We start from the raw sequence: 8,451 nt of genomic DNA, 5'->3' as shown, positions 1-8,451 counted from the left end.
CTATTCTATTCTATTCTATTCTATTCTATTCTATTCTATTCTATTCTATTCTATTCTATTCTATTCTATTCTATATAAATAACAAGTCCATTCTTAAGCAAAGGCCTTAAAAACCCAACAAAATTACAAAAGGACTTTCCTGAATCAACTGCTGAATGCTGCTTGCAATATAAGCCCTACCCCCAAAATAATCTCTAGATAAGAGTGTCCTCACTGGTGGTTGGGACGGTGGGCACGGCCAACTAATGTTGCTCGCATTGGGGGGTGACTGTGAGGGAAGGAAGATTTCTTCACCACCACCACCCCCTTACCTGCTTTTCATGGAAAGGAACCAAGTCGTTAATGAAACAAAAGGACAAACGTTGGGCCTGAGCACATGGGAAGCCCCTCCCCACCAAAAACGCAAGGACATTTGGGGATAAAAGAATCCCTGAAGCCTGCCTATTTTTGGATTCCAGACTTTGTGGCTTCAATCCTTCTGGCTAGTGCCTGGAAGCCTAGCTGAGAAAGTGTGCGTGTATGTAAAGGCAAATAGATACACTTTGTAATCAGTAAAAGTTTGCTGTTATTTCATATTCACTGGGTCTCCATGTATTTTAAAGAACAGTTAGTGTTCAGTTGAAAGTGATTTGAGTTTGGCAATTTTCCAGGCCTGTGAGTGTGTGAGTGAATGACCATAAGCTGAACCTCAAAGCACACTTGTGTAACACCGGTCTGGCACCACGGCGCTACAGTTGGGGCTATGGCGGGCTCTAATGAGCCCGCGGAAACCCTGACTGACAAACCACCGATCAATCAGTCTTTGGACCGACCCTGTCTCGTAGGGATGGGGGAGAGGAGGAGCACCTTGGAAGGCTTAGAGGAACAGGCAAGTTCCTCGGAAGCCAGAGGGAATCCTCAAAGTCGGCGGTGGGGGTAGGCAGCCATGGTGGCGGTTGCAAAGCCATGGTGGACCGTGAAAAGAATGTGCAGGAGAGAAGAGGAAAGGAAGAGTTTTTCAAAGCCGGGTGAGTGTCACCAACCCAGGCAAGAAACAAAAATTTGTTCTTTTGAATTTTTACTTTTAAAAGATCTAATGGGAAATCAGGAATGGAGCTTGTTAAAGGAATGTAAGCGTGTAAACCATCTATGACCGGATTGAAACTCTGTTCTTGAAAGTTATATTTTATGTTTATGTTTGAAAAAAATAAAAAAAAAATTTACAAAAAAAAAAAAAAGCACATTTGTGTCACAATTTCTCCTACTCTAATTTCAGGCATGGAGAAGAAATAACATTTTAATTCATGCCAACTAGGAGGTAAATTTGCCTTTACATTTGTTTTACATTTTAAAATGACATTTAAAATTGCCAAAATAACCAAGGTTACATCTTGCAAAGCTCAGCACATTTGGATTTGGTCAGTATTTAGATAAAAGACAACCTGAAATTCCAGAAGTGTAGCCTAGATTGAGCAATCCAACAATACCAATGAAAGCCCACTTAAAATTGTTGCAAAGAAAATGATACAGATTTGTCCATAAGAAGCAAAGTTTGACTGTAAAGAATTTTAATTATACTTTATGTATAATTAACTACATAAAAAAACTCATGTTTTCTTTTATCTTGTGTCTGTACCTATTTGGGAAGATTTTTCCAATTTTAATCCAATGTTCTTGAGATAGATCACTGCTTATTGTCTCAAGGGAACCAGGCATATTTTCTTTTGATTTGTGACATACATTTTCACAATTCAAGAGTTCAGAATTCTGAATAGGTTATTATCTCAACTATAATTAAACATTACCTGCATGCCTGTTCCAAACTCATGGGATTTCAGGCAAAATGGAAGAACTGAGCCTGAAGAATGCTATTAATGATCCCCATGATATTCCAAACCATGGCTGGATGCCACAAAGCTCTGTGATTTAAGTTGGTAGCATGTTACATTCTCTATTTTTGTCTGAAAAACATCGCACGAAGGCAGGTCAGTCTGATCTATTTCAAGGATGCCCAACAGGGGCATTTATACAAAGAAAGAAGAGGCGTATGGAAGATGCTAGTTAGTTAGAAGGATCTTGACAGACTTGAACATTGGGTGCTATCTAACAAAATGAAATTCAACAGTGAAAAAAGTAAGGTTCTACATTTAGGCAAGAAAAACAAAATGCACAGGTACTGTATATGTGGTACCTTGCTCAATAGTAGTAATTGTGAGAGGGATCTTAGGGTCCTGGTGGACAATCATTTAGATATGAGCCAGCACTGTGCAGCAGCTGTCAAAAAAGCCAACACAGTTCTAGAATAGAACTGATAGAATAGGATAGCAGTGTTCCAATATCTCAGGGGTTGCCACAAAGAAGAGGGAGTCAAACTATTTTCCAAAGCACCTGAGGGTAGATCAAGAAGCAATGGGTGGAAACTAATCAAGGAGAGAAGCAACTTAGAACTAAGGAAAAATTTCCTGACAGTTAGAACAATTAATCAGTGGAACAATTTGCCTCCAGAAGTTGGAACAACTTCTGGAAATTTTAAGAAGATAACCATTTGTGTGAAGTGGTATAGGGTTTCCTACCTGGGCAGGGGGTTGGACTAGAAGATCTCCAAGGTCTCTTCCAACTCTGTTATTCTATTCTATTCTATTCTATTCTATTCTATTCTATTCTATTCTATTCTATTCTATTCTATTCTATTCTATTCTATTCTAGTATTCATGAAGTTACTGTTAACAATAATGCCTCAAGTGATGTGCAAGTGTAACTTGGATGAGCCTCTTCCTATTCGTCACACATATCACCAGCTTGGAGATGTAAACATTGCTGGCATTATTTCTGTATTCGCAACATTTTCTGATGCTATTGATTTTAGTCAACATCCTTCTCAGGCACTTCAAGATGGAGTTATGTAAGTACATCTTTCATTTATAATCAACCTCTATAACTTGCTGTTCAGCCACAATGGTACTCGAAATATTTCCCTGAAAGTTTGTCATTGAAAAAGTGTCTGAAACATCCCTCTTAATAAAAGATGTATCAATCTATGGTCAACCTCCATTTCAGTTTCCACATGAAGTGGATGAAAACTTTTTATTTGAAAGCTGCCCAGAATCACCCTGAGATTGTTTGGATAAACAAATAAATAGACCAAAACTCATTTAATCGTACTTCTAAGTTATCAATCAATAAAAAGACCAAAGCGCATTTAATCATACTTATTTCTAAGTATAGACTGTGGAAACAGATAAAATTACTACCACTAAAATATGTATGGTATATAAGAGCAGTGATTACCTTTTCTCAGTTGATTTTATTTGTAACAAAATAGAGTTACATTCTTCTAAATATAATGAATGTCTAGGAATCTATGATTTGCTACTAGGCATTTCTCATGTATTACAAAATAACTCTTCCAACCTCAAGCCAGTGTTTGCTTATATTATTATTATTATTATTATTATTATTATTATTATTATTATTATTATTATTATTATTATTATTATTATTATTAAAAGTAAGTTCTGGAGTAGTATATACATACTTCAATTTTCCTAAGCATTTCTTAGGTTTCTAGCAGAAAGATAAACATATTGCACTAAAATATGTTCCACTGAATATTCTATTGAAAGATTCCATTTTCTAAACCACACCCTTCTTAATATATTATGTAATGTTTGTTGCAGAGTATCCTTTCAGAATTACCAGCTCATACTTGCCCTAATCTTTGCTCTTAAAGAGATCAGTGAAAATGCTCAGATCCTACCCAATGTCACACTGGGTTTTCACCTTTATAATAGTAATTTCAGTCCAAGTTGGACATATCTTGCCTCAATGGTGATTCTCTTCAAGCAGGGCAGATTCGTCCCTAACTACATCTGTGGGGCGCCAATCACTTTAGCTGCAGTCATGGGGGGATCAGACATCTGTCTCTACATGGCGACCATTCTGTGCATCTACAAAGTTCCTCAGGTAAGATGTGTTGAAGTTCTACAGCAATTTCTGAACAAGCCTGGGTTGTTTTGCTTTTATGATAAAGAGCTCAGTCTGTATATATAACTCAGAAAGGAAACTTTAAAATGGCTGATAGTCAGTATTGATTAATTGGATCCAGATGGCACACATTATCTATTCCTTGTTATTCAGTGAGCATTTATGACCACAGATGAAGAAATGGCATCCAAGAAGTCAACTTTTTCTTGGGTTAATAGCAAAAGTACAAGATGTTCTAATGATCTAACTTGGTTGAAGTAATCAACTGAATTTCAAACTCCAAATAAAGGTAAAAGTTAATAGAAAGAGAAAAAGAATAAATATGCATTGACAATGTGGGGAGGATGGAGACAGAAATGTTTCTTGAAGAGCAAACAGAGATTTGAAATGATCAGATATCCTAAAGGTCCAAAGTATTTATTTGAACTGTAAGGAAGACTTGGCATTAATGTACAGGTGAAACTCAAAAAATTAGAATATCGTGCAAAAGTTCACTTATTTCAGTAATGCAACTTAAAAGGTGAAACTAATATATGAGATAGACTCATTACATGCAAAGCGAGATAGTTCAAGCCTTGATTTGTCATACTTTTGATGATTATGGCTTACAGCTCATGAAAACCCCAAATTCACAATCTGAGAAAATTAGAATATTACATGAAATCAATAAAACAGGGATTGTACATAGAACAATATCGGACCTCCGAAAAGTATAAGCATGCATATGTACTCAGTACTTGGTTTAGGCCCCTTTTGCATCAATTACTGCCTCAATGCGACGTGGCATGGATGCTATCAGCCTGTGGCACTGCTGAGGTGTTATGGAAGACCAGGATGCTTCAATAGCAGCCTTCAGCTCTTCTGCATTGTTCGGTCTCATGTCTCTCATCTTTCTCTTGGCAATGCCCCATAGATTCTCTATGGGGTTCAGGTCAAGTGAGTTTGCTGGCCAATCAAGCATAGTAATCCCATGGTCATTGAACCAGGTTTTTGTACTTTTGGCAGTGTGGGCAGGTGCCAAGTCTTGCTGGAAAATGAAGTCAGCATCCCCATAAAGCTCGTCTGCAGAAGGAAGCATGAAGTGCTCCAAAATCTCCTGGTAGACGGCTGCGTTTACCCTGGACTTAATGAAGCACAGTGGAACAACACCAGCAGATGACATGGCTCCCCAAATCAACACAGACTGTGGAAACTTCACACTGGACTTCAAGCATCTTGCAGTGTGTGCCTCTCCATTCTTCCTCCAGACTCTGGGTCCTTGGTTTCCAAATGAGATGCAAAAGTTGCTCTCATCAGAAAAGAGGACTTTGGACCACTAAGCAACAGACCAGTTCTTTTTTCTTTAGCCCAGGTAAGATGCTTCTGACATTGTTTGTTGTTCAGGAGCGGCTTGTCAAGAGGAATACGACATTTGAAGCCCATGTCCAGTATCCGTCTGTGTGTGGTGGCTCTTGATGCACTGACTCCAGCCTCTGTCCACTCCTTGTGAAAGTCCCCAACACTTTTGAATGGCCTTTTCCTGACCATCCTCTCTAGGCTGTGGTCATCCCTGCTGCTTGCCATCCCTGCACCTTTTTCTTCCACACTTTTCCCTTCCACATAACTTTCTATTAATGTGCTTTGATACAGCACTTTGGGAACATCCAACTTCTTTTGCAATTACCTTTTGAGGCTTTCCCTCCTTATGGAGGGTGTCAATGATGGTTTTCTGCACAACTGTCAGGTCAGCAGTCTTTCCCATGATTGTGATTCCTACTGAACCAGACTGAGAGACCATTTAAAGGCTCAGGAACCCTTTGCAGGTGTTTTGGCTTAATTAGCTGATTAAAGTGGGATACTTTGAGCCTAGAATATTGAATCTTTTCACAATATTCTAATTTTCTGAGATTGTGAATTTGGGGTTTTCATGAGCTGTAAGCCATAATCATCAAAAGTATGACAAATCAAGGCTTGAAATATCTCGCTTTGCATGTAATGAATCTATCTCATATATTAGTTTCACCTTTTAAGTTGCATTACTGAAATAAGTGAACTTTTGCATGATATTCTAATTTTTCGAGTTTCACCTGTATATCCCAAGTTTTAGCTTTCTGGAGGAAAAAAAGAACACCTGTGGCATTTTGGGTGTCCTGGGATTCCATAGATGTTTCCCTCCCTAGGAAATTGTTTATCCATTAAAGGGGGTAGACAGAAGAGAGCCTTATAATGTTTAGCATTCATTTATACTTGATTGGATTAGTAGGGGAACACAAATAATGATAAACCTGATCAGACAATGGGAATATTGGAAAGAGGTAAATATGAGAGGTCCTTGGTGCTCTGTGAGCTTGGTTGTATTCATGCAGATGTTTCATTACCCAAACTAGGTAATATCCTCAGTATGCAAAAACAAACAAACCAACCAACCAACCAACCAACCAAGCTCACAGACGTCTCATTTCAGTCCCGAGACACAAATACTCTCCTTTACAGGTAAATATTCTTACACTGAATTAAAGTTCAAACTTACTCTTTCCTTTTCTAGAATGGTCATTTTATATTTCTTCAAAAACAAAGAAATAAACAATAAGAGTTCTTTGACAAGAAAGAAAAAACATTTCTTGAGTACTAAGATTGAAGCCAAGATAGTCATGAAATGAACAAAATTATTTAGACAAAGTTTCAATATGCAAACTCAGGAGCACCCTAAAATTGAGTGCATTCACAGAGGCTCCCATACAACTTTGCAATTGCAAACATTTATCTTTTCTATAGTTGACCTATGGCGCTGCTCCCCTTATGGATAAAGAGACTCAAGCAGTTTTCTTCCAACAAATGTTTCCAGATGAATCTCACCAAAGTAGGGGCCTCCTCCAATTATTGCTGTATTTTAGATGGATCTGGATCGGGGTTCTTGTTGTGAAGGATGACAAGGGAGATAAATTTGTACAGGAGGTGCTCCCCACATTTTCCCAACATGGCATCTGCTTTGATTTCATACAAGAGTTCCCTAGGGTAGATTTTTACATTGATTTTAATGATCTAATAGGTGAAGGAGTCCACATATACCAAGTTCTCATGAACAGTACAGCCAATGTCATAGTCTTCTATAGTGAAATTGAATCTATATCACATCTGAGAACATACCTCCAATTATCAGAAGTAGTGGATATACCAAAGAAGACAAAAATCTGGGTTACAACCGCTCAAATAGATTACACTTCCAGTTCATTTCATAAATCTTGGGACATCCATTTCCTACATGGGGCCTTATCCTTTGCAGTTCACACAAAAGAAGTCCAAGACTTCCAGAGATTTCTTCAAAACCTAAATCCAACTAAAAATCAACAAGATCATTTTCAAAAAGATTTTTGGGAACAGGCATTTGATTGTGTCTTCTCAAACTCAAAAATGGAGAAATCTGAGAAAAAATGTACCGGACAGGAGAAGCTTGTGACCCTTCCTACATCTGTGTTTGAAACACACATGAGAGGCCAAAGCTACAATATTTACAATGCAGTCTATGCTGTGGCACATGCTTTGCAATCATTGTATTTATCCAAATCCAGGGGAAGAATAATAGCAAAAAAAGGAAGGCAACAGTTTCACAATCACAAGTTCTGGTGGCAGGTAAGATTTTAAGCACAAAAATGCCAAAATCTCACAATATCTGTAGTTGCAACTTATGTCCATAAAATCTAACAAGCCATATTCTGTAAGGCTATTGACATTTTGTCTAAATGTGAAATATAGTAATGTCTTCACCAGCTAAAATATTTATATGCTCATATTAAAATTACAAAAGTGCATTACTTTTGAATTATGTGCTGAAACACAGCTTAACAGCCTTTTATTCTAGATGCTTTGCTTGGAATATTTACACTGAGTTTGATCCAAAATGCTCAATATACTTTTAGAAATTTAACATTCTATAAGTTTCCAATAGATTCACTATCATATTTTTTTAAAAAAATGAACAATGAATTTTGATTGTTCAAAATACTTTCATGCCTACTTTTCAACTTTTAGATTAAGTCATTCTCAACCAAACCTTGAATGGAAGGAAAAGGACTGATAAGAGCCTCGATGGTGCACTGGTTAGAGTGTAGTACTGCAGGCTACTTCTGCTGCCTGCAATTTAGTAGTTCAAAGCCCATCAGGCTCAAGGTTGACTCAGCCTTTCATCCTTCTAAGATGGGTAAAATGAGGACCCAAATTGTTGGGGGCAATACTCTGTAAACCGCTTAGAGAGGGCTGTCAAGCACTGTAAGTCTCAGTGCTATTGCTATAATAGTGAGATTCTTACTTAAGAAAGACACAGGTTATTATAATTTCCCTTTTCCAACCCTGTTTATTTCAAAGAAGAAATCATTCACTATAGAGTTGACCATTTTTCACCCTGAAATGTGAATAGTGACTTGTTAGCAATGATTGTTATGAATGGACCCATCCATCATGCTTTATGGATATTACAAATAGAATATCTCCCCTAAAAAGGTTGGTCTTCTA

This window comes from Pantherophis guttatus, chromosome 4, assembly GCF_059756535.1.
Source record: "Pantherophis guttatus breed Tessera chromosome 4, ASM5975653v1, whole genome shotgun sequence".
Classification (NCBI taxonomy): Eukaryota; Metazoa; Chordata; class Lepidosauria; order Squamata; family Colubridae; genus Pantherophis; species Pantherophis guttatus.
This window is presented reverse-complemented; position numbering follows the sequence as displayed.